Source organism: Camelus dromedarius, chromosome X, assembly GCF_036321535.1.
Source record: "Camelus dromedarius isolate mCamDro1 chromosome X, mCamDro1.pat, whole genome shotgun sequence".
In the NCBI taxonomy this organism is placed as follows: Eukaryota; Metazoa; Chordata; class Mammalia; order Artiodactyla; family Camelidae; genus Camelus; species Camelus dromedarius.
In genome coordinates this window covers 95887931-95894598 of record NC_087472.1, presented here as the reverse complement: position 1 = coordinate 95894598, position 6668 = coordinate 95887931, and the positions used below count along the sequence as shown (strand labels likewise).

At 39.9% G+C, this 6668-nt stretch overlaps 1 protein-coding gene across 2 annotated transcripts in view; it reads left to right on the top strand.

The window, feature by feature from the left end:
- POLA1 (DNA polymerase alpha 1, catalytic subunit) overlaps nt 1-6668 on the top strand; it is a 265803-nt gene that overhangs the window by 207024 nt on the left and 52111 nt on the right. The gene's annotated exons all lie outside the window — the stretch shown is intronic.

Sequence of the window (6668 nt, the reverse complement as noted above, 5' to 3'; positions counted from 1 at the left end):
TGAGAGAGAGGGCTAGGGTAGAGTTCTTTTATTGACTCATCCTAAGAGAGCGAATGGGCGCCTCAGCATCGATGATCAGGGGCGGTGTGTAAGCCTCACACAAGACTTGCAGGCACTGTGGGACTTAATGGGTCTGAGAAAAGCTGTGTTACATAACTTAAATTATTTGAAAATGTCATGACAAGTGCATGGTTTTTTTTTTTTTTCTCCTACCTGAAAATCACATTGACAACTTTTCTATTACCTGTAAAAAAAAAAATAAAAGAGGCAAATTTACACATTTTTCTGATTAGTTACCTACAGAGTGTTTATGTTGTTTGTCAGGAAATATCAACTCAGCATTTTGTTGGTTGGTATTAAGGCTGGAGTTTTAACCTCAAGGGCATGTAGAAACCTTCAGATACGGCCAGATTTCTTCACAGGACAGTCCCCAGGCTGCCTTTCATTTGGTCTTAACTGTTTTCACTTCTAGCCACAGTTGACCTCAGTTTTTCCATTTGCAAAGATAAGGCTAGAAATTATTTTTAAATGCCTTGACTTTTTGGGGGTTTTTTGTCCTTGGATATGAAATGCTTTACAACTGATGGAGGAGTTGTTTCGTATATTAGTATCTTGTCTTCAGATGTTCCACAAGAACTTGGGCTAGCTCCACAGCATATTTTCAGTGAATCAGTAAAATTGATACAGAGAGAAAAATTCCTTCAGTCTATTAATGACTAGGTCTTCGGACTGTGATTCATGGCTGATGTCTTGTCCATGTTTACTTGTAGTATTATCAGTAGTTGTTTCTTTTACCCCCAAGGACCTTTTCCTTAAAGGCGTTAAGGGTTTAAAGAATTAAGTACTGATTCTCTGACAAGTACGTAGTCTATTTCTGTTGGGATTGTTAACTCTTTCTGGGTATCTCTATATTACAACTAGATCCCCTTTTACTTCTTTCTGAATCCAAATTGTTCCCTCCATGTTCTTAAATTCCTAGTGGATAAGTTCTTCTTCCAGACATTTCCAAAATTCTTACCTGAAGAGCTGAATGATTAGATTTTTAAAAGTCCAGTGACTCTTGACATGTAGAAGTGATCTGGAAAGTCACTGGAGACCTACCCTAGCTTTTTAGACAACATCAATGGATGTATGTCTCTCTCCCAGAAAATACGAGGGAACAGAGTAGCCACTTGGAAGCTTCTTGCTTGGCAAAGGGCGAGAAATGTTGACAGAATCTTTATACTCACACAATTTACTGTAGTTCTGTTTCACAAATTTAAGAATAGGGACACTTTTTTTGTCATTTGCTCCTAATAACTACATTCTCCGGGAGTTCAGGGCCAACACAGCATGGAGTGAATTATTGATGCGTTCTTCTACATGTCAGAAGGCTAAAGAAAATAAAGCAAAAGAAGAGTGTTAATTATTGAAATTATTTTTCCTTTGATCTTCTGCTGATTTATTATTCCTAAATTGCAGTGTAAGAATGAGTGAGTTTGCTGAAATTTTTATGCCCCAAGTGTTTTCAGATCATTCAGCAATGCTCTGTGATGTTAGGGTATTTGTTAGTGGTAGGATATAAACTGAAACGATGGGTCATTCTTACCTGTGGCCCAAGAGCAGAGGTTTCTAACAAGTGACATTTGATAAGCTCTTTCCTAAGAGTCACCTGGGGACATATAAAGACCCAAGTCCATAGATCCTATACCCAGGGTTTTTCTAATTCAGAAGCTGTGGGGCAGAGTTGAGGTAGCTCACCTTTTTAGAAGGTTCCTCCTAGACAATTGTGAACACATTAGTTGGATAATTTCTACGTAAAAGAGAATTGAACACACGCTGTCGTCCATAGGGAACAATTGGAGGACAATATTCTTAATAGTCTATAGGTGAACAATTAGAAGGGAAGCGTCCATAAGCATAAATTAGCATAGCACATGTAAAATTCACATCTCACTTTATAAGTTGGAATGAAATACGCTCTTCTGATTTGCTGTTCAAGGGAGATGTGCTTTAAAAATGAATTGACAATCTATGGGATCCAGAGGGCAGATATATTTATTCAATTTGGACCAAGGCCAGAACACCAGTAGATGTTAGCATCAAAAGTCCTGTGAAAAATGACAATCGTTACACACAGTTATACTGTTGAGAGTGGAATCTAAGTATCATCTGTCAACAAGTGCCCTGGAACTGGCGTATCAAGTATTTACCATAGGCTCTGCCTTACTGTTGGTACCTAGCGACATTCCCTTCACTAAGATGGTTTTACCATTTCCTTTATAAAGCCCATATTTTAAGGGTTGTGTCTGGATGGTGGTTTTAATTTTTGTTTGGAACTTGGCAATCTGACTTGGAAAACAACATACACAAACTATTTGAAAGAAGTTTATTTATTTTTGTGGTGAAAAGTAGCTCTTGTCAAAGCTTTTTCCTGTGCTTTGCTTTCAAACGAAGGTTTACGGGCCATTAGTCCATAATGTGAATTAACCTCATTTGGTATTTTTCCCTTTCTTTTAAAATGGTCAGGGACTGTTATTCACTTTGGTGAAGTATTTACTGCATATTCACTGTAACTACATAGCAGTTTGAAAATCTTATTTCTGTGGGACTTTGGCATTATTATTATAACTGCTCCAGAATGTACACAGATGGCATAATAGATCCAAAAGAAATTTTAAAGGAACAGAGTGGCAATATATGAAGTAAAAATCCATTTCCATGATGACAGCGCATAATAGTTCCATTTGACTGCCTCATCCTGCGGGGGCCTTGGCCTGAGTAGGGATAAGTGAACTGTTTGGGGGAGACATGAATCAGTTCATATCTTTGCCCAATTGTCTAAATTAAGTTTGCTTAAAAGTACAGGAGGGAAAAGAGTCACTTTTCTCAACTGAGCCTTTTTTTGTTTATTTGGCAGTGATAGAAACTGTGTGTGTGTGTGTGTGTGTATTTTTTCTATTATTTGTTGAGCACCGTCCCAGATGTCAGAGGAACAAGGATGGCCAATGATCCCTGACCTGGAGGAGCTTAGAGTCCATTGAGGACAGAAAGATTCAGCAGCAATATAGTGTGATCAACCACCAATCTGATTAAATTGTTTTGAAGGGAAAGAGAGGGATCCACTCACTGCCTTTTTTTTTTTAATAGACTTTGTTTGTTAGAGCAGTTGTCAGTTCACAATAAGAGTGAGCAGAAGGTACAAAGATTTCCTATGTACACCCCCCCCCCACGCACAACCTCCCTCATTATCACCCCCCACCAGAGTGGGATATTTGTTACAGTTGATGTCCCTCCGTTGACACATCATTATCATCCACAGTCCATAGTTTACCTTACGGTTCACTCTTGGTGTTGGACATTCTGTGACTTTGGACAAATGTGTCATGACATGGATCCACCATTATAATATACTGACTAGTTTCGCTGCCCTAAAAATCTGGCTCCCCCTGCTCATCCTTCCCTCCCCCCAACCCCTGGCAACCACTGATCTTTTTACAGTCTCCGTAGTTTGGCCTTTTCCAAAATGTCATATACTTGTCACTTTTTCAGATTGGCTTCTTTCACTTAGTAAAATGCATTTTAAGATTCCTTTGTGGCTTCTCATGGCTTGATAGCTCATTTCTTTTTAGTGATAAATAATATTGCAACGTCTGGATGTACCACAGTTTATTTATCCATTCACCTATTAAGGGACATCTTCTTAGCTTCCAAGTTTTAGCAGTTACAAATGAAGCTGCTGTAAACATCCATGTGCAGGTTTTTGTGTAGTTTTCAATTCCTTTGGGTAAACACCAAGGAATGCAATTACTGGATCATATGATAAGAGTATGTTTATTTTTGTAAAACAAACAAACAAAAAAACTTGACAAGCTGACTTTCAAAGTGGCTGTACCATTTTATTTTCCAACCAGTAGTGAATGAGAGTTCCCATTACTCCACATCCTCACCAGCATTTGGTGTTGTCAGTGTTCCAGATCTGGGCCATTCTAATAGCTGTGTAGTGTTATCTCAGTGTTGTTTTAATTTGCATTTCCCTGATGACACATGATGTGGGGCATCTTTTCATATGTTTCTTTGCCGTTTGTAGATCTTCTTTGGTAAGGTGTCTTTGGCACCTTTTTTTTTTAATCGAGTGGTTTTCTTATTGTTGCATTTTAAGCGTTCTTTGTATATTTTGGAGAATAATCTTTCATCAGACGTGTCTTGCAGATATTTTCCCCTAGTTTGTAGCTTGGGTTTTTTTACTCTTTTGAACACTAATTGCCTTTTCACTTTTTTACTGTTCCTCTTCTCTCTTACCGGATGCTTATCTCCTCTTACTTGTGTCAGCTGCTTGTAGGACAGTGTCTTAGTGTGCTACGCTTGCTGTAACAAAGTGGCACGGGCTGGCGGGCTTAAACAACAGAGATGTGTTTCCTGATGGTTCTGAGGCTGGGGGTCTGAGACCAGGTGTCAGAAGGGTTGTTTCTTCTGAGGCCTCTCTCTTTGGCTTGTAGATGGCCATTGTGTCCCCACGTTCACATGAGCTTCCCTCTGTACCTGTCTGTGTCCCATTTTTAACTTAATTACTCCTTTAAAGGTTCTGTCTTCGAACACAGTCACATTCTGAGGTACGGGGGGTTAGTTAGGACTTCAGCCTCTCTTTCGTATGAATTTGAGGGAGACACAATTCAGCCCATAACAGCTGGTTTCCGGGGTGAATTTTCCTGTTAACACTTTTAAGCATGTTGCACCTGTCTCTGCCAGAATGGAAACAGCAGGGTTTAGGACTCCATGTGGAAGAAGGGAATTGGAGCTACAGCATCAGTGTTAGCAAAAGGATGGTGCTTTAACCTTAGCCTTGTGAAAAGCAGTGTTGGGAAGCTCAGTTTCTCAGTGGAGTCTCCTTAGACCTGGAAGGACTGTTCTTCCGCTCACCCCCGTTTCCCGCAAAGGGTTCTGGACGGCCCTCAGGCCACAGCCTACTGGGCAGCTCTGGTCAAGGGGCTTTGCTCCTCGCTCCTCTTGGCCCCGTAGAGTCTCCCAGCCACTTCCCCTCTCCAGCTCTGTTCTCACCTGCCTACTTGGCCAGTTTTTTTTTCCTTAAACTTAGCCATTTTGTGTTACCTACCAGCACTCTTCTGTCTTTTCCTTATGCCTGATGGTAACAACTGCAGATATCTGTGGTTTTTGTTAGTGTCTCCAGAACCCGGCTTCCCCTAGGTAAGGTACTTTATAGGTTCCTGTCATCCTTTCAGATGTCTGACACAGGTCCTCACCACAGCCCTGTGACATAGCAGTGGATCGTGCCCCATTATATTGTTGAAGAAGTTGAATGTAATACAAGCTTCTTCCCTTTGTGTTCCCATAGCCCCCTGTGTGTGCCTTTCTCATAGGACTTCCCTGAATTGTTTTGACTTTCTCTTCTACTGAGTTCATTGAGGCAAAAAGTTGTATCTTGTTTATCTGTGCTTTGCCCATTGGAGCCAGCTCACTAAATATTTGTTGAATGACTTCTTAGTGGAAAATAGGACCACAGAAGCACAGATAAACTGTAGGAAGCACTTCTGTCCATGAATGGAGGGCATTGTGACCTGTAGGAAGCACTTCTGTCCGTGAATGGAGGGCAGTGTGCTGTAAAGTTCTGCCTCCTCCTGTGTTGCCTGCGTGACTCAGGTGTGCCATGAATTCATGTCACTGAAGTTCCTTGATACTAAATCTGTCATTTCAACTCTGCTAGTGATACTAAAGACAAGTGATGTTGTATCTCTTATTTTGCTGATGCCACATTTGAGTTGAATCAAAAGAATGTCAAGTCACTTAACTAGTGAGGGTGCCCAGGTGACTGCCCCTCACTCACACTGCCACAGGGTCCTGTTCTCTGCTCACCATCAGACAAATAGTTAACACTCATGAAGTAGTAGTAATTCTGTTACTTCATGGAAAATGGGGACCCAAAAGAGAGACAACAGCTAGTAGTGAAAAGTTAAGGAATTTTAAAAGGTGCTTTGGGTTTTGTGTGTGTGCACCTGAAAATAAGAGTTGTATGGAAGAAATTATATATGCTCTAGTGCATGGGAATTTGGAGATTTCTGAGGGTCTTGACAGGTCCTTTTTCAGTGTTAGGGATTTCTACATTTCCTGGCTCGCTAAAGCAAAAGCATGAGAGTTGTATCGTTGCTACTAGTACTGAAACAAAATTAGCAAAGAGCCCCTGGAGTCCTCTCTAAGCCATTTGGGATTCTTAGCATTTACTTTATTAAATCCTCACAAGGCATTAAAAAGAAGGCTGTGTCAGAGACCCTGTCTAGTCCACTTCTTATATCATTTTTTTAAGCCCATGAGTTATTCTGAAAAACAACCATTGTTGAATTTTAGAAATGAACCTTTCCTCTGTTTTTAATAGCTAAAAACAAGTAGCGTGCACAGAAAACAATTCATACCTGCCAAATACATATAAAAGTAGAAATTCACTTAAACACTGGTTCACTCTTCTTAAAATCATACTTTTTATAATTGTGAAAAACAATTTTCTTTAGAGAAACAAGATTTTGAAATGGGCAGCTTAAACTTCCATTTTCCTTTGTTTCATTTTCTTAAAATAAAAAAATGGTCTGAAGTTTGTTTTGTTTCTTTTTTGACTACTCCTTTGATTAGCTTATGTGAATTTTTATCATAGGAGACTCTAACGTGACAGTTCAGAACAC